Raw genomic sequence first — 20,561 nt, forward strand, 5'->3', positions numbered from 1 at the left:
GAGACATGGAGACTTTTGAAGAGAAGAAAGTGGTGTTTGAGAATTTGATGAAGGAATGAGAAGGTGTTTGAGAAAGAGAAGGGATGAGTGTTTGAGAACTTGGAGGATTTTGGAAGAGAAGGGAGAAGTGTTTGGGAACAAGGAGACTTTTGGAGAAGAAAGTAGAGAGATGTTTGAGAGCATGGAGAACTTTGAAAGGGAAGAGACATGTGTTTAGGGTTTGGAGAATGTTTGGAAGAGAATAGAGAAGTGTTTGGGAAGTGTTTGAGAACTTAGAGAATTTGGTGAATGAATGGGAGAAGTGTTTAAGAACATGGAGACTTTGAGAAGAGAATGTAGAAGTGTTTGGGAAGTGTTTGAAGATTTAGTAAAAGGATCATATTACAACAATTGAGAACTACAAAGGGAAACTAAGAGAATTTGAGGGAGATAAGGGAAGGGAGCTCTAGAGAAATGCTTGAGAGCTCCCCCCCTTGGGGTGTTATTACAAACGTAGAGAACTTCCCTATTTATAGGCCTAAGGGAAGTGAAAAATCTGAATTATACAATTGAATTTTCTAAACACACTAACTTCACCTAACACACAACACTTAATTCACCAACTTAACCTAACACACAATTGCATTTGAAAACAATTCCTCGTCTTTAGGCTTAGTGTTCAGCTCCCACTTCATCATCTTTTGGCTGCTGCAAAATTCCACTCAAAATAGGTATTGAATATGCTTCACCAAACTTTCCCACAATCAACAACACTTCATCATGCATATGTCATGCATGACAATGCATTGCAGCCAGCTTGTGGGCTCGTTTTGGGCTTGTTCACCCAATCTGAAAAATCTGCAAAAATATGGATCTTCAAGCTCTTTGTCTTATCTTTCCAAGCATATGCAGCCCAGCTCAAGGAAAAAACGGAAAGCCCTTCAAATGTGATTTTTGGCCCAGTAACGCAGATGCTGCCGAATTTGACCTTAAGTTTCCAAAACATGTATAACTTTCTCTAGAAGACTCGGAATCATGAACCGTAAAATTCTACAGAAACTAGACTTCCGTATCTTTCCAATGATATATGGCTCATCATCTGATTCTTCTTGAGTAAGTACAGTCCAATCCGTGAAGTTGACTGATCTGCAGACACTGTTTTCAGCTAACTTGTCTCCAAAATGCATTTATTGAGTCTCAAGCTTATTAAACTGAAACAAACCCAAAACAAATTAAAAGCACAAGTTTAACTCAAAAACATAACCAAATCATAAGTTAAAAGGGTACAAAATGATATGTAATTTATGCACCGATCAATTGGATTTCACTCAAAACTCACGAAATGACTCCTCCCATCATATTATGATGTTGCCCAAGTTTTGGGATCGATCCGAAATCAATAGGTGTTCCAAATTGGACAATTCAAGTTCAACGGCAGTTCGTTCCAAATTGGAGTGGTTGGTGTATTCCATACTTCTAGCGATTGAATTTCACTCAAAACTCACCAAATGACTCCTCCCACCATATTATGATGTTGCCTAAGTTTATGGCTCGATCCGAAATCTATAGGTGTGCGAAATTGGACAATTCAAGTTCAACGGCAGTTCGTTCCTAATTGGAGTGGTTGGTGTATTCCATACTTCTAGTGATTGGATTTCACTCAAAACTCACTAAATGACTACTCCCACCATTTTATGATGTTGCCCAACTTTTGGTCTCGATCCGAAATCAATAGGTGTTCCAAATTGGACAATTCAAGTTCAACGGCAGTTCGTTCCTAATTGGAGTGGTTGGTGTATTCCATACTTCTAGCGATTGGATTTCACTTAAAACTCACCAAATGACTCCTCCCACCATATTATGATGTTGCCCAAGTTTTGGGCTCGATCCGAAATCAATAGGTGTTCCAAATTGGACAATTCAAGTTCAACGGCAATTCGTTCCTGATTGGAGTGGTTGGTGTATTCCATACTTCTAGCGATTGGATTTCACTCAAAACTCACCAAATGACTCCTCCCACCATATTATGATGTTGCCCAAGTTTGGGGCTCGATCCGAAATCAATAGGTGTGAGAAATTGGAAAATTCAAGTTCAACGGCAGTTCGTTCCTAATTGGAGTGGTTGGTGTATTCCATACTTCTAGCGATTGGATTTCACTCAAAACTCACCAAATGACTCCTCCCACCATATTATGATGTTGCCCAAGTTTGGGGCTCGATCCGAAATCAATAGGTGTGAGAAATTGGAAAATTCAAGTTCAACGGCAGTTCGTTCCTAATTGGAGTGGTTGGTGTATTCCATACTTCTAGCGATTGGATTTCACTCAAAACACACCAAATGACTCCTCCCACCATATTATGATGTTGCCCAAGTTTTGGGCTCGATCCGAAATCAATAGGTGTTCCAAATTGGACAATTCAAGTTCAACGGCAGTTCGTTCCTAATTGGAGTGGTTGGTGTATTCCATATTTCTCGCGATTGGATTTCACTCAAAACTCACCAAATGACTCCTCCCACCATATCATGATGTTGCCCAAGTTTTGGGCTCGATCCGAAATCAATAGGTGTTCCAAATTGGACAATTCAAGTTCAACGGCAGTTCGTTCGTAATTGGAGTGGTTGGTGTATTCCATACTTCTAGCGATTGGATTTCACTCAAAACTCACCAAATGACTCCTCCCACCATATTATGATGTTGCCCAAGTTTTGGGCTCGATCCGAAATCAATAGGTGTGAGAAATTGGACAATTCAAGTTCAACGGCAGTTCGTTCCTAATTGGAGTGGTTGGTGTATTTCATACTTCTAGCTATTGGATTTGACTCAAAACTCACCAAAATAACTCCTCCCACCATATTATGACGTTGCCCAAGTTTTGGGTTCGATCCGAACTCAATAGGTGTGAGAAATTGGACAATTCAAGTTCAACGGCAGTTCGTTCCTAATTGGAGTGGTTGGTGTATTCCATACTTCTAGCGATTGGATTTCACTCAAAGCTCACCAAATGAATCCTCCCACCATATTATGATGTTGCCCAAGTTTCGGGCTCGATCCGAAATGAATAGGTGTTCCAAATTGGACAATTCAAGTTCAACGGCAGTTCGTTCCTAATTGGAGTGGTTGGTGTATTCCATACTTCTAGCGATTGAATTTCACTCAAAACTCACCAAATGACTCCTCCCACCATATTATGATGTTGCCCAAGTTTGGGGCTTGATCCGAAATCAATAGGTGTGAGAAATTGGACAATTCAAGTTCAACGGCAGTTCGTTCCTAATTGGAGTGGTTGGAGTATTCTATACTTCTAGCGATTGGATTTCACTCAAAACTCACCAAATGACTCCTCCCACCATATTATGATGTTGCCCAAGTTTTGGGCTCGATCCGAAATCAATAGGTGTGAGAAATTGGACAATTCAAGTTCAACGGCAGTTCGTTCCTAATTGGAGTGGTTGGTGTATTTCATACTTCTAGCGATTGGATTTCACTTACAACTCACCAAATGACTCCTCCCACCATATTATGATGTTGCCCAAGTTTTGGGCTCGATCCGAAATCAATAGGTGTGAGAAATTGGACAATTCAAGTTTAACGGCAGTTCGTTACTAATTGGAGTGGTTGGTGTATTCCGTATTTCTAGCGGTTGGATTTCAGTCAAAACACATCAAATGACTACTCCCACCGTATTATGATGTTGCACAAGTTTGGGGTTCGATCCGAAATCAATAGGTGTGAGAAATTGGACAATTCAAGTTCAACGGCAGTTCATTCCTAATTGGAGTGGTTGGTGTATTCCATACTTCTAGCGATTGGATTTCACTCAAAACTCACCAAATGAGTCCTCCCACCATATTATGATGTTGCCCAAGTTTTGGGCTCGATCCGAAATCAATAGGTGTTCCAAATTGGACAATTCAAGTTCAACGGCAGTTCGTTCCTAATTGGAGTGGTTGGTGTATTCCATACTTCTAGCGATTGGATTTCACTCAAAACTCACCAAATGACTCCTCCCACCATATTATGATATTGCCCAAGTTTTGGGCTCGATCCGAAATCAATTGGTGTTCCAAATTGGACAATTCATGTTCAACGGCAATTCGTTCCTAATTGGATTGGTTGGTGTATTCCATATTTCTCGCGATTGGATTTCACTCAAAACTCACCAAATGACTCCTCCCACCATATCATGATGTTGCCCAAGTTTTGGGCTCGATCCGAAATCAATAGGTGTTCTAAATTGGACAATTCAAGTTCAACGGCAGTTCGTTCCTAATTGGAGTGGTTGGTGTATTCCATACTTCTAGCGATTGGATTTCACTCAAAACTCACCAAATGACTCCTCCCACCATATTATGATGTTGCCCAAGTTTGGGGCTCGATCCGAAATCAATAACTGTGAGAAATTGGACAATTCAAATTGAACGGCAGTTCGTTCCTAATTGGAGTGGGTGGTGTATTCCATACTTCTAGCGATTGGATTTCACTAAAAACTCACCAAATGACTCCTCCCACCACATTATGATGTTGCCCAAGTTTTGGACTCGATCCGAAATTAATAGGTGTTCCAAATTGGACAATTCAAGTTCAACGGCAGTTCGTTCCTAATTGGAGTGGTTGGTGTATTCCATACTTCTAGCGATTGGATTTCACTCAAAACTCACCAAATGACTCCTCCCACCATATTATGATGTTGCCCAACTTTTGGGCTCGATCCGAAATCAATAGGACTTCCAAATTGGACAATTCAAGTTCGATGGAAGTTCGTTCCTAATTGGAGTGGTTGGTGTTGCGTAGATACAGCTGCACCAAAATGGATTCAGTTGCATCCTCAACTTGTGATACTCGCAAGTGCACGAACCGTTGGTAGTTTAGCGTATGTAAGTGCGAGGTCGATTCCACAGGGATTGGTGATTGAATGATCCAATTTAGTTTCCCTACACAAAACAGAAATGAAAAAGAAAGGAAATAAATAAAACAAGGAAGAAAGAAATAACTAACTCAAGCAGATAAGTTCCCAAGTTCAATTAGATTAACGGATTGATTCTAGCTAAAGTATGATTAAGCCATGGTGTTTGGTCATAACCTTGTGTTCCTAATTCCCTAATTTGATCATTTGTTGTCTAACCTAAAATTAAGCATTAGGAACTCATTAAGCATAGAAGAACAATTTAAACAACCAAGCATGTATCTAATCCCTGTTGTCGAATGTCCATACATACTCTTCCTATTCATAGTTCAATTCGAATTAAAGCATGGTGTCTACTCTTAATTCAAACCAAGATAGCTAACATGCAAGCCTAAATGGTGATCAATCATTCAAACTAGCATATTAACTTATAAGCATAATGAATAAGAACAAAAATCATAATTGAAACTTGGAAACTAATCAAACTTGAAACTAAAGAAAAGAATTTACATAATAATGAAAATTAAAGTAGAACTTTGAAAGACTTAAAGGAAAATTTAGTAAAAGGATTTTTTGTTACAATCAATTGAGAACTAGAAAGGAAAACTAAGAGAATTTGAGGGAGAGAAGGGAAGGGAGCTCTGGAGAAGTGTTTGAGAGCTCCCCCCCTTGGGGTGTGTTTACAAGCTTAGAGAACTTCCCTATTTATAGGCCTAGGGGAAGTGAAAATCTGAATTCAATATGGCTAATGCATACAACACTTGTATTAGAAAATCTAAATTGGGTGATGCACTTGTATTAGAAAATCTTGAATTGGTTGATGCACTTCACCAATAGATCCCACCAGCAGCCCTAGCTCATCTTCATGTCACCATGACCAAGCTTCCAACCAGAAATGATAGCTCATACCTAGCTCACCATGACCAAGCATCCAACCAGCACATGCTGAGGTCAGCATGACCAGCAACTTCAAGGGCTTACAACTTGGGCTTCTCTTAATCAAATTAGGACTTTAAGCACTTGAAATTGAAGTTCAGAATGTCTTCGTTCCAGCCATATGTTATTTGGGCCAATCCAAGGTCGGAGGAAGAAGTTAAGGCCGAAACAAATTGCTAACTCATTTTCCGCGCTGATAAGATCCATCTTGAGCATGGTTCTGTGTTTGCTAGGTAACGGACTCCAGATTTATCCAATGGGGCTGAATTTTGGATAAGTTATAGTACACACCAATTGGAACAACTGTCATGAAGAATGTGGCCTCATTCGAGCTATGTAGGTTGTTGGAACAAAGCTTGCAATATGACCTACGGAACTGGACTGGCAAGGGGCTGTAGCCAAAATGAGTTTGTCTTTAAGCTCTTCATCCATTCATCCAAATTAGGCCTTAACATGCTTGAATTGCATGAATTATGCTCTCTAAAGCCATCATTATTCCCTAAAGCTCAATGAACTGAAAGATAAACACAAAAAGGATTAAAAGCACAAGTTTAACTCAAAAACATAACCAAATCATAAGCTAGAAGGGTACAAAATGATATACAATTATGAACCGATCAGTTGGTGTATTCCATACTTCTAGCGATTCGATTTCACTCAAAACTCACCAAATGACTCCTCCCACCATATTATGATGTTGCCCAAGTTTGGGGCTCGATCCGAAATCAATAGGTGTGAGAAATTGAACAATTCAAGTTCAACGGCAGTTCGTTCCAAATTGGAGTGGTTGGTGTATTCCATACTTCTAGCGATTGGATTTCACTCAAAACTCACCAAATGACTCCTCCCACCATATTAAGTTGTTGCCCAAGTTTTGGGCTCGATCCGAAATCAATAGGTGTAAGAAATTGCACAATTCAAGTTCAACGGCAATTCGTTCCTAATTGGAGTGGTTGGTGTATTCCATACTTCTAGCGATTGGATTTCACTCAAAACTCACCAATTGACTCCTCCCACCATATTATGATGTTGCCCAAGTTTTGGGCTCGATCCGAAATCAATAGGTGTTCCAAATTGGACAATTCAAGTTCAACGGCAGTGCGTTCCTAATTGGAGTGGTTGGTGTATTCCATACTTCTAGCGATTGGATTTCACTCAAAACTCACCAAATGACTCCTCCCACCATATTATGAAGTTGCCCAAGTTTTGGGCTCGATCCGAAATCAATAGGTGTTCCAAATTGGACAATTCAAGTTCAACGGCAGTTCGTTCCTAATTGGAGTGGTTGGTGTATTCCATACTTCTAGAGATTGAATTGCACTCAAAACTCACCAAATGACTCCTCCCACCATTTTATGATGTTGCCCATGTTTTGGCCTCGATCCGAACTCAATAGATGTGAGAAATTGGACAATTTCAGTTCAACGGCAGTTTGTTCCTAATTGGAGTGGTTGGTGTATTCCATACTTCTAGCGATTGGATTTCACTCAAAACTCACCAAATGACTCCTCCCACCATATTATGATGTTGCCCAAGTTTTGGGCTCGATCCGAACTCAAGAGGTGTGAGAAATTGGACAATTCAAGTTCAACGGCAGTTCGTTCCTAATTGGAGTTGTTGGTGTATTCCATACTTCTAGCGATTGGATTTCACTCAAAACTCACCAAATGACTCCTCCCACCATATTATGATGTTGCACATGTTTGGGGTTCCATCCGAAATCAATAGGTGTTCCAAATTGGACAATTCAAGTTCAACGACAGTTCGTTCCTAATTGGAGGGGTTGGTGTATTCCAAACTTCTAGCGATTGGATTTCACTCAAAACTCACCAAATGACTCCTCCCACCATATTATGATGTTGTCCATGTTTTGGACTCGATCCGAAATCAATAGGTGTTCGAAATTGGACAATTCAAGTTCAACGGCAGTTCGTTCCTAATTGGAGTGGTTGGTGTATTCCATACTTCTAGCAATTGGATTTCACTCAAAACTCACCAAATGACTCCTCCCACCATATTATGATGTTGCCCAAGTTTTGGGCTCGATCCAAAATCAATAGGTGTTCCAAATTGGACAATTCAAGCTCAACGGCAGTTCGTTCCTAATTGGGGTGGTTGGTGTATTCCATACTTCTAGCGATTGGATTTCTCTCAAAACTCACCAAATGACTCCTCCCACCATATTATGATGTTGCCCAAGTTTGGGGCTCGATCCGAAATCAATTGGTGTTCGAAATTGGACAATTCAAGTTCAACGGCAGTTCGTTCCTAATTGGAGTGGTTGGTGTATTCCATACTTCTAGCGATTGGATTTCACTCAAAACTCACCAAATGACTCCTCCCACCATATTATGAAGTTGCCCAAGTTTTGGGCTCGATCCGAAATCAATAGGTGTTCCAAATTGGACAATTCAAGTTCAACGGCAGTTCGTTCCTAATTGGAGTGGTTGGTGTATTCCATACTTCTAGAGATTGAATTGCACTCAAAACTCACCAAATGACTCCTCCCACCATTTTATGATGTTGCCCATGTTTTGGCCTCGATCCGAACTCAATAGATGTGAGAAATTGGACAATTTCAGTTCAACGGCAGTTTGTTCCTAATTGGAGTGGTTGGTGTATTCCATACTTCTAGCGATTGGATTTCACTCAAAACTCACCAAATGACTCCTCCCACCATATTATGATGTTGCCCAAGTTTTGGGCTCGATCCGAACTCAAGAGGTGTGAGAAATTGGACAATTCAAGTTCAACGGCAGTTCGTTCCTAATTGGAGTTGTTGGTGTATTCCATACTTCTAGCGATTGGATTTCACTCAAAACTCACCAAATGACTCCTCCCACCATATTATGATGTTGCACATGTTTGGGGTTCCATCCGAAATCAATAGGTGTTCCAAATTGGACAATTCAAGTTCAACGACAGTTCGTTCCTAATTGGAGGGGTTGGTGTATTCCAAACTTCTAGCGATTGGATTTCACTCAAAACTCACCAAATGACTCCTCCCACCATATTATGATGTTGTCCATGTTTTGGACTCGATCCGAAATCAATAGGTGTTCGAAATTGGACAATTCAAGTTCAACGGCAGTTCGTTCCTAATTGGAGTGGTTGGTGTATTCCATACTTCTAGCAATTGGATTTCACTCAAAACTCACCAAATGACTCCTCCCACCATATTATGATGTTGCCCAAGTTTTGGGCTCGATCCAAAATCAATAGGTGTTCCAAATTGGACAATTCAAGCTCAACGGCAGTTCGTTCCTAATTGGGGTGGTTGGTGTATTCCATACTTCTAGCGATTGGATTTCTCTCAAAACTCACCAAATGACTCCTCCCACCATATTATGATGTTGCCCAAGTTTGGGGCTCGATCCGAAATCAATTGGTGTTCGAAATTGGACAATTCAAGTTCAACGGCAGTTCGTTCCTAATTGGAGTGGTTGGTGTATTCCATACTTCTAGCGATTGGATTTCACTCAAAACTCACCAAATGACTCCTCCCACCATATTATGATGTTGCCCAAGTTTTGGGCTCGATCCAAAATCAATAGGTGTTCCAAATTGGACAATTCAAGCTCAACGGCAGTTCGTTCCTAATTGGGGTGGTTGGTGTATTCCATACTTCTAGCGATTGGATTTTACTCAAAACTCACCAAATGACTCCTCCCACCATATTATGATGTTGCCCAAGTTTGGGGCTCGATCTGAAATTAATAGGTGTTCCAAATTGGGCAATTCAAGTTCAACGGCAGTTCGTTCCTAATTGGAGTGGTTGGTGTATTCCATACTTCTAGCAATTGGATTTCACTCAAAACTCACCAAATGACTCCTCCCACCATATTATGATGTCGCACAAGATTGTGGTTCCATCCGAAATCAATAGGTGTGAGAAATTGGACAATTCAAGTTCAACGGCAGTTCGTTCCTAATTGGAGTGGTTGGTGTATTCAATACTTCTAGCGATTGGATTTCACTCAAAACTCACCAAATGACTCCTCCCACCATATTATGATGTTGCCCAAGTTTTGGGCTCGATCCGAAATCAATAGGTGTTCCAAATTGGACAATTCCAGTTCAACGGCAGTTCGTTCCTAATTGGAGTGGTTGGTGTATTCCATACTTCTAGCGATTGGATTTCACTAAAAACTCACCAATTGAGTCCTCCGACCATATTACGATGTTGCCCAAGTTTTGGGCTCGATCAGAAATCAATACGTGTTCCAAATTGGACAATTCAAGTTCAACGGCAGTTCGTTCCTAATTGTAGTGGTTGGTGTATTCCATACTTCGAGCGATTGGATTTCACTCAAAACTCACCAAATGACTCCTCCCACCATATTATGATGTTGGCCAAGTTTTGGGCTCGATCCAAAATCAATAGGTGTTCCAAATTGGACAATTCAAGTTCAACGGCAGTTCGTTCCTAATTGGAGTGGTTGGTGTATTCCATACTTCTAGCGATTCGATTTCACTCAAAACTCACCAAATGACTCCTCCCACCAAATTATGATGTTGCCCAAGTTTTGGGCTCGATCCGAAATCAATAGGTGTGAGAAATTGGACAATTCAAGTTCAACGGCAGTTCGTTCCTAATTGGAGTGGTTGGTGTATTCCATACTTCTAGCTATTGGATTTCACTCAAAACTCACCAATTGACTCCTCCCACCATATTATGATGTTGCCCAAGTTTTGGGCTCGATCCGAAATCAATAGGTGTTCCAAATTGGACAATTCAAGTTCAACGGCAGTTCGTTCCTAATTGGAGTGGTTGGTGTATTCCATACTTCTAGCGATTGGATTTCACTCAAAACTCACCAATTGACTCCTCCGACCATATTACGATGTTGCCCAAGTTTTGGGCTCGATCAGAAATCAATAGGTGTTCCAAATTGGACAATTCATGTTCAACGGCAGTTCGTTCCTAATTCGAGTGGTTGGTGTATTCCATACTTCTAGCGATTGGATTTCACTCAAAACTCACCAAATGACTCGTCCCACCATATTATGATGTTGCCCAAGTTTTGGGCTCGATCCGAACTCAATAGGTGTGAGAAATTGGACAATTCAAGTTCAACGGCAGTTCGTTCCTAATTGGAGTTGTTGGTGTATTCCATACTTCTAGCGATTGGATTTCATTCAAAACTCACCAAATGACTCCTCCCACCATATTATGGTGTTGCCCAAGTTTTGGGCTCGATCCGAACTCAATAGGTGTGAGAAATTGGACAATTCAAGTTCAACGACAGTTCGTTCCTAATTGGAGTGGTTAGTGTATTCCACACTTCTAGCGATTGGATTTCACTCAAAACTCACCAAATGACTCCTCCCACCATATTATGATGTTGCCCAAGTTTGGGGCTCGATCCGAAATCAATAGGTGTGAGAAATTGGACAATTCAAGTTCAACGACAGTGCGTTCCTAATTGGAGTGGTTGGTGTATTCCACACTTCTAGCGATTGGATTTCACTCAAAACTCACTAAATGACTCCTCCCACCATATTATGATGTTGCCCAAGTTTTGGTCTCGATCCGAAATCAATAGGTGTTCCAAATTGGACAATTCAAGTTCAACGGCAGTTCGTTCCTAATTGGAGTGGTTGGTGTATTCCATACTTCTAGCGATTGGATTTCTCTCAAAACTCACCAAATGACTCCTCCCACCATATTATGATGTTGCCCAAGTTTTGGGCTCGATCCGAAATCAATAGGTGTGAGAAATCGGACAATTCAAGTTCAACAGCAATTCGTTCCTAATTGGAATAGTTGGTGTATTCCATACTTCTAGCGATTGGATTTCACTCAAAACTCTCCAAATGACTCCTACCAACATATTATGATTTTGCCCAAATTTTGGGCTTGATCCGAAATCAATAGGTGTTCGAAATTGGACAATTCAAGTTCAACGACAGTTCGTTCCTAATTGGAGTGGTTGGTGTATTCCATACTTCTAGCGATTGGATTTCACTCAAAACTCACCAAATGACTTCTCACACCCTATTATGATGTTGCACAAGTTTGGGGTTCCATCCGAAATCAATAGGTGTGAGAAATTGGACAATTCAAGTTCAACAGCAGTTCGTTCCTAATTGGAATGGTTGGCGTATTCCATACTTCTAGCGATTGGATTTCACTCAAAACTCACCAAATGACTCCTCCCAACATATTATGATTTTGCCCAAGTTTTGGGCTTGATCCGAAATCAATAGGAGTGAGAAATTGGACAATTCAAGTTCAACGGCAGTTCGTTCCTAATTGGAGTGGTTGGTGTATTCCATACTTCTAGCGATTGGATTTCACTCAAAACTCACCAAATGACTCCTCCCACCATATTATGACGTTGCCCAAGTTTTGGGCTCGATCCGAACTCAATCGGTGTGAGGAATTGGACAATTCAAGTTCAACGGCAGTTCGTTCCTAATTGGAGTTGTTGGTGTGTTCCATATTTCTAGCGATTGGATTTCACTCAAAACTAACCAATTGACTCCTCCCACCATATTATGATGTTGGCCATGTTTTGGGCTCTATCCGAAATCAATAGGTGTTCCAAATTGGACAATTCAAGTTCAACGGCAGTTCGTTCCTAATTGGAGTGGTTGGTGTATTCCATACTTCTAGCGATTGGATTTCACTCAAAACTCACCAAATGATTCCTCCCACCATATTACGATGTTGCTCCAGTTTTGGGCTCTATCCGAAATCAATAGGTGTTCCAAATTGGACAATTCAAGTTCAACGGCAGTTCGTTCCTAATTGGAGTGGTTGGTGTATTCCATACTTTTAGCGACTGGATTTCACTCAAAACTCACCAAATGACTCCTCCCACCATATTATGATGTTGCCCAAGTTTTGGGCTCGATCCGAACTCAATCGGTGTGAGGAATTGGACAATTCAAGTTCAACGGCAGTTCGTTCCTAATTGGAGTTGTTGGTGTGTTCAATATTTCTAGCGATTGGACTTCACTCAAAACTCAGCAAATGACTCCTCCCACCGTATTACGATGTTGCACAAGTTTGGGGTTCCATCCGAAATCAATAGGTGTTCCAAATAGGACAATTCAAGTTCAACGGCAGTTCGTTCCTAATTGGAGTGGTTGGTGTATTCCATACTTCTAGCGATTGGATTTCACTCAAAACTCACCAAATGACTCCTCCCACCATATTATGTTGTTGCCCAAGTTTTGGGATCGATCCGAAATCAATAGGTGTTCCAAATTGGACAATTCAAGTTCAACGACAGTTCGTTCCTAATTGGAGTGGTTGGTGTATTCCATACTTCTTGCGATTGGATTTCACTCAAAACTCACCAATTGACTCCTCCCACCATATTACGATGTTGCCCTAGTTTTGGGCTCGATCAGAAATCAATAGGTGTTCCAAATTGGACAATTCAAGTTCAACGACAGTTCGTTCCTAATTGGAATGGTTGGTGTATTCCATACTTCTAGCGATTGGATTTCACTCAAAACTCACCAATTGACTCCTCCCACCATATTATGATGTTGGCCAAGTTTTGGGCTCTATCTGAAATCAATAGGTGTTCCAAATTGGACAATTCAAGTTCAACGGCAGTTCGTTCCTAATTGGAGTGGTTGTTGTATTCCATACTTCTAGCGATTGGATTTCACTCAAAACTCACCAATTGACTCCTCCCACCATATTACGATGTTGCCCTAGTTTTGGGCTCGATCAGAAATCAATAGGTGTTCCAAATTGGACAATTCAAGTTCAACGACAGTTCGTTCCTAATTGGAATGGTTGGTGTATTCCATACTTCTAGCGATTGGATTTCACTCAAAACTCACCAATTGACTCCTCCCACCATATTATGATGTTGGCCAAGTTTTGGGCTCTATCTGAAATCAATAGGTGTTCCAAATTGGACAATTCAAGTTCAACGGTAGTTCGTTCCTAATTGGAGTGGTTGGTGTATTCCATACTTCTAGCGATTGGATTTCACTCAAAACTCACCAAATGACTCCTCCCACCATATTATGATGTTGCTCAAGTTTTGGGCTCGATCCGAAATCAATAGGTGTTCCAAATTGGACAATTCAAGTTCAACGGCAGTTCGTTCCTAATTGGAGTGGTTGGTGTACTCCATACTTCTAGCGATTGGATTTCACTCAAAACTCACCAAATGACTCCTCCCACCATATTACGATGTTACCCTAGTTTTGGGCTCGATCAGAAATCAATAGGTGTTCCAAATTGGACAATTCAAGTTCAACGACAGTTCGTTCCTAATTGGAATGGTTGGTGTATTCCATACTTCTAGCGATTGGATTTCACTCAAAACTCACCAATTGACTCCTCCCACCATATTATGATGTTGGCCAAGTTTTGGGCTCTATCTGAAATCAATAGGTGTTCCAAATTGGACAATTCAAGTTCAACGGTAGTTCGTTCCTAATTGGAGTGGTTGGTGTATTCCATACTTCTAGCGATTGGATTTCACTCAAAACTCACCAAATGACTCCTCCCACCATATTATGATGTTGCTCAAGTTTTGGGCTCGATCCGAAATCAATAGGTGTTCCAAATTGGACAATTCAAGTTCAACGGCAGTTCGTTCCTAATTGGAGTGGTTGGTGTACTCCATACTTCTAGCGATTGGATTTCACTCAAAACTCACCAAATGACTCCTCCCACCATATTATGTTGTTGCCCAAGTTTTGGGATCGATCCGAAATCAATAGGTGTTCCAAATTGGACAATTCAAGTTCAACGGCAGTTCGTTCCTAATTGGAGTGGTTGGTGTATTCCATACTTCTTGCGATTGGATTTCACTCAAAACTCACCAAATGACTCCTCCCACCATATTATGATGTTGCCCAAGTTTGGGGCTCGATCCGAAATCAATAGGTGTGAGAAATTGGACAATTTAAGTTCAACGACATTTCGTTCCAAATTGGAGTGGTTGGTGTATTCAATACTTCTAGAAATTGGATTTCACTCAAAACTCCCCAAATGACTCCTCCCACCATATTATGATGTTGCCCAAGTTTTGGGCTCGATTCGAAATCAATAGGTTTTCCAAATTGGACAATTCAAGTTCAACGGCAGTTCGTTCCTAATTGGAGTGGTTGGTGTATTCCATACTTCTAGCGATTGGATTTCACTCAAAACTCACCAAATGACTCCTCCCACCATATTATGTTGTTGCCCAAGTTTTGGGATCGATCCGAAATCAATAGGTGTTCCAAATTGGACAATTCAAGTTCAACGGCAGTTCGTTCCTAATTGGAGTGGTTGGTGTATTCCATACTTCTTGCGATCGGATTTCACTCAAAACTCACCAAATGACTCCTCCCACCATATTATGATGTTGCCCAAGTTTGGGGCTCGATCCGAAATCAATAGGTGTGAGAAATTGGACAATTCAAGTTCAACGACAGTTCGTTCCTAATTGGAGTGGTTGGTGTATTCAATACTTCTAGAAATTGGATTTCCCTCAAAACTCACCATATGACTCCTCCCACCATATTATGATGTTGCCCAAGTTTTGGGCTTGATCCGAAATCAATAGGTGTTCCAAATTGGACAATTCAAGTTCAACGGCAGTTCGTTCCTAATTGGAGTGGTTGGTGTATTCCATACTTCTAGCCATTGGATTTCACTCAAAACTCACCAATTGACTCCTCCCACCATATTACGATGTTGCCCAAGTTTTGGGCTCGATCAGAAATCAATAGGTGTTCCAAATTGGACAATTCAAGTTCAACGGCAGTTCGTTCCTAATTGGAATGGTGGGTGTATTCCATACTTCTAGCGATTGGATTTCACTCAAAACTCACCAATTGACTCCTCCCACCATATTATGATGTTGGCCAAGTTTTGGGCTCTATCCGAAATCAATAGGTGTTCCAAATTGGACAATTCAAATTCAACGGCAGTTCGTTCCTAATTGGAGTGGTTGGTGTATTCCATACTTCTAGCGATTGGATTTCACTCAAAACTCACCAAATGACTCCTCCCACCAAATTATGTTGTTGCCCAAGTTTTGGGGTCGATCCGAAATCAATAGGTTTGAGAAATTGGACAATTCAAGTTCAACGGCAGTTCGTTCCTAATTGGAGTGGTTGGTGTATTCCACACTTCTAGCGATTGGATTTCCCTCAAAACTCGCCATATGACTCCTCCCACCATATTATGATGTTGCCCAAGTTTTGGGCTTGATCCGAAATCAATAGGTGTTCCAAATTGGACAATTCAAGTTCAACGGCAGTTCGTTCCTAATTGGAGTGGTTGGTGTATTCCATACTTCTAGCGATTGGATTTCACTCAAAACTCACCAAATGACTCCTCCCACCAAATTATGTTGTTGCCCAAGTTTTGGGGTCGATCCGAAATCAATAGGTTTGAGAAATTGGACAATTCAAGTTCAACGGCAGTTCGTTCCTAATTGGAGTGGTTGGTGTATTCCACACTTCTAGCGATTGGATTTCCCTCAAAACTCACCATATGACTCCTCCCACCATATTATGATGTTGCCCAAGTTTTGGGCTTGATCCGAAATCAATAGGTGTTCCAAATTGGACAATTCAAGTTCAACGGCAGTTCGTTCCTAGTTGGAGTGGTTGGTGTATTCCATACTTCTAGCGATTGGATTTCACTCAAAACTCACCAATTGACTCCTCCCACCATATTACGATGTTGCCCAAGTTTTGGGCTCGATCAGAAATCAATAGGTGTTCCAAATTGGACAATTCAAGTTCAACGGCAGTTCGTTCCTAATTGGAATGGTTGGTGTATTCCATACTTCTAGCGATTGGATTTCACTCAAAACTCACCAATTGACTCCTCCCACCATATTATGATGTTGGCCAAGTTTTGGGCTCTATCCGAAATCAATAGGTGTTCCAAATTGGACAATTCAAATTCAACGGCAGTTCGTTCCTAATTGGAGTGGTTGGTGTATTCCATACTTCTAGCGATTGGATTTCACTCAAAACTCACCAAATGACTCCTCCCACCAAATTATGTTGTTGCCCAAGTTTTGGGCTCGATCCGAAATCAATAGGTTTGAGAAATTGGACAATTCAAGTTCAACGGCAGTTCGTTCCTAATTGGAGTGGTTGGTGTATTCCATACTTCTAGCGATTGGATTTCCCTCAAAACTCACCAAATGACTCCTCCCACCAAATTATGATGTTGCCCAAGTTATGGGCTCGATCCGAAATCAATAGGTGTGAGAAATTGGACAATTCAAGTTCAACGGCAGTTCGTTCCTAATTGGAGTGGTTGGTGTATTCCATACTTCTAGCAATTCGATTTCACTCAAAACTCACCATATGACTCCTCCCACCATATTATGATGTTGCCCAAGTTTTGGGCTCGATCCGAAATCAATAGGTGTTCCAAATTGGACAATTCAAGTTCAACGGCAGTTCGTTCCTAATTGGAGTGGTTGGTGTATTCCATACTTCTAGCGATTGGATTTCACTCAAAACTCACCAATTGACTCCTCCCACCATATTATGATGTTGCCCAAGTTTTGGGTTTGATCCGAAATCAATAGGTGTTCCAAATTGGACAATTCAAGTTCAACGGCAGTTCGTTCCTAATTGGAGTGGTTGGTGTATTCCATACTTCTAGCGATTGGATTTCACTCAAAACTCACCAAATGACTCCTCCCACCAAATTATGTTGTTGCCCAAGTTTTGGGGTCGATCCGAAATCAATAGGTTTGAGAAATTGGACAATTCAAGTTCAACGGCAGTTCGTTCCTAATTGGAGTGGTTAGTGTATTCCACACTTCTAGCGATTGGATTTCCCTCACAACTCACCATATGACTCCTCCCACCATATTATGATGTTGCCCAAGTTTTGGGCTTGATCCGAAATCAATAGGTGTTCCAAATTGGACAATTCAAGTTCAACGGCAGTTCGTTCCTAATTGGAGTGGTTGGTGTATTCCATACTTCTAGCGATTGGATTTCACTCAAAACTCACCAATTGACTCCTCCCACCATATTACGATGTTGCCCAAGTTTTGGGCTCGATCAGAAATCAATAGGTGTTCCAAATTGGACAATTCAAGTTCAACGGCAGTTCGTTCCTAATTGGAATGGTTGGTGTATTCCATACTTCTAGCGATTGGATTTCACTCAAAACTCACCAATTGACTCCTCCCACCATATTATGATGTTGGCCAAGTTTTGGGCTCTATCCGAAATCAATAGGTGTTCCAAATTGGACAATTCAAATTCAACGGCAGTTCGTTCCTAATTGGAGTGGTTGGTGTATTCCATACTTCTAGCGATTGGATTTCACTCAAAACTCACCAAATGACTCCTCCCACCAAATTATGTTGTTGCCCAAGTTTTGGGGTCGATCCGAAATCAATAGGTTTGAGAAATTGGACAATTCAAGTTCAACGGCAGTTCGTTCCTAATTGGAGTGGTTGGTGTATTCCACACTTCTAGCGATTGGATTTCCCTCAAAACTCACCATATGACTCCTCCCACCATATTATGATGTTGCCCAAGTTTTGGGCTTGATCCGAAATCAATAGGTGTTCCAAATTGGACAATTCAAGTTCAACGGCAGTTCGTTCCTAATTGGAGTGGTTGGTGTATTCCATACTTCTAGCGATTGGATTTCACTCAAAACTCACCAATTGACTCCTCCCACCATATTACGATGTTGCCCAAGTTTTGGGCTCGATCAGAAATCAATAGGTGTTCCAAATTGGACAATTCAAGTTCAACGGCAGTTCGTACCTAATTGGAATGGTTGGTGTATTCCATACTTCTAGCGATTGGATTTCACTCAAAACTCACCAATTGACTCCTCCCACCATATTATGATGTTGGCCAAGTTTTGGGCTCTATCCGAAATCAATAGGTGTTCCAAATTGGACAATTCAAATTCAACGGCAGTTCGTTCCTAATTGGAGTGGTTGGTGTATTCCATACTTCTAGCGATTGGATTTCACTCAAAACTCACCAAATGACTCCTCCCACCAAATTATGTTGTTGCCCAAGTTTTGGGCTCGATCCGAAATCAATAGGTTTGAGAAATTGGACAATTCAAGTTCAACGGCAGTTCGTTCCTAATTGGAGTGGTTGGTGTATTCCATACTTCTAGCGATTGGATTTCCCTCAAAACTCACCAAATGACTCCTCCCACCAAATTATGATGTTGCCCAAGTTATGGGCTCGATCCGAAATCAATAGGTGTGAGAAATTGGACAATTCAAGTTCAACGGCAGTTCGTTCCTAATTGGAGTGGTTGGTGTATTCCATACTTCTAGCAATTCGATTTCACTCAAAACTCACCATATGACTCCTCCCACCATATTATGATGTTGCCCAAGTTTTGGGCTCGATCCGAAATCAATAGGTGTTCCAAATTGGACAATTCAAGTTCAACGGCAGTTCGTTCCTAATTGGAGTGGTTGGTGTATTCCATACTTCTAGCGATTGGATTTCACTCAAAACTCACCAATTGACTCCTCCCACCATATTATGATGTTGCCCAAGTTTTGGGTTCGATCCGAAATCAATAGGTGTTCCAAATTGGACAATTCAAGTTCAACGGCAGTTCGTTCCTAATTGGAGTGGTTGGTGTATTCCATACTTCTAGCGATTGGATTTCACTCAAAACTCACCAAATGACTCCTCCCACCAAATTATGTTGTTGCCCAAGTTTTGGGGTCGATCCGAAATCAATAGGTTTGAGAAATTGGACAATTCAAGTTCAACGGCAGTTCGTTCCTAATTGGAGTGGTTAGTGTATTCCACACTTCTAGCGATTGGATTTCCCTCACAACTCACCATATGACTCCTCCCACCATATTATGATGTTGCCCAAGTTTTGGGATTGATCCGAAATCAATACGTGTTCCAAATTGGACAATTCAAGTTCAACGGCAGTTCGTTCCTAATTGGAGTGGTTGGTGTATTCCATACTTCTAGCGATTGGATTTCACTCAAAACTCACCAATTGACTCCTCCCACCATATTACGATGTTGCCCAAGTTTTGGGCTCGATCAGAAATCAATAGGTGTTCCAAATTGGACAATTCAAGTTCAACGGCAGTTCGTTCCTAATTGGAATGGTTGGTGTATTCCATACTTCTAGCGATTGGATTTCACTCAAAACTCACCAATTGACTCCTCCCACCATATTATGATGTTGGCCAAGTTTTGGGCTCTATCCGAAATCAATAGGTGTTCCAAATTGGACAATTCAAATTCAACGGCAGTTCGTTCCTAATTGGAGTGGTTGGTGTATTCCATACTTCTAGCGATTGGATTTCACTCAAAACTCACCAAATGACTCCTCCCACCAAATTATGTTGTTGCCCAAGTTTTGGGCTCGATCCGAAATCAATAGGTTTGAGAAATTGGACAATTCAAGTTCAACGGCAGTTCGTTCCTAATTGGAGTGGTTGGTGTATTCCATACTTCTAGCGATTGGATTTCCCTCAAAACTCACCAAATGACTCCTCCCACCAAATTATAATGTTGCCCAAGTTATGGGCTCGATCCGAAATCAATAGGTGTGAGAAATTGGACAATTCAAGTTCAACGGCAGTTCGTTCCTAATTGGAGTGGTTGGTGTATTCCATACTTCTAGCAATTCGATTTCACTCAAAACTCACCATATGACTCCTCCCACCATATTATGATGTTGCCCAAGTTTTGGGCTCGATCCGAAATCAATAGGTGTTCCAAATTGGACAATTCAAGTTCAACGGCAGTTCGTTCCTAATTGGAGTGGTTGGTGTATT

This window comes from Prunus avium, chromosome 4 (genome assembly GCF_965620075.1).
Source record: "Prunus avium chromosome 4, drPruAviu1.hap1.1, whole genome shotgun sequence".
Lineage (NCBI taxonomy): Eukaryota > Viridiplantae > Streptophyta > Magnoliopsida > Rosales > Rosaceae > Prunus > Prunus avium.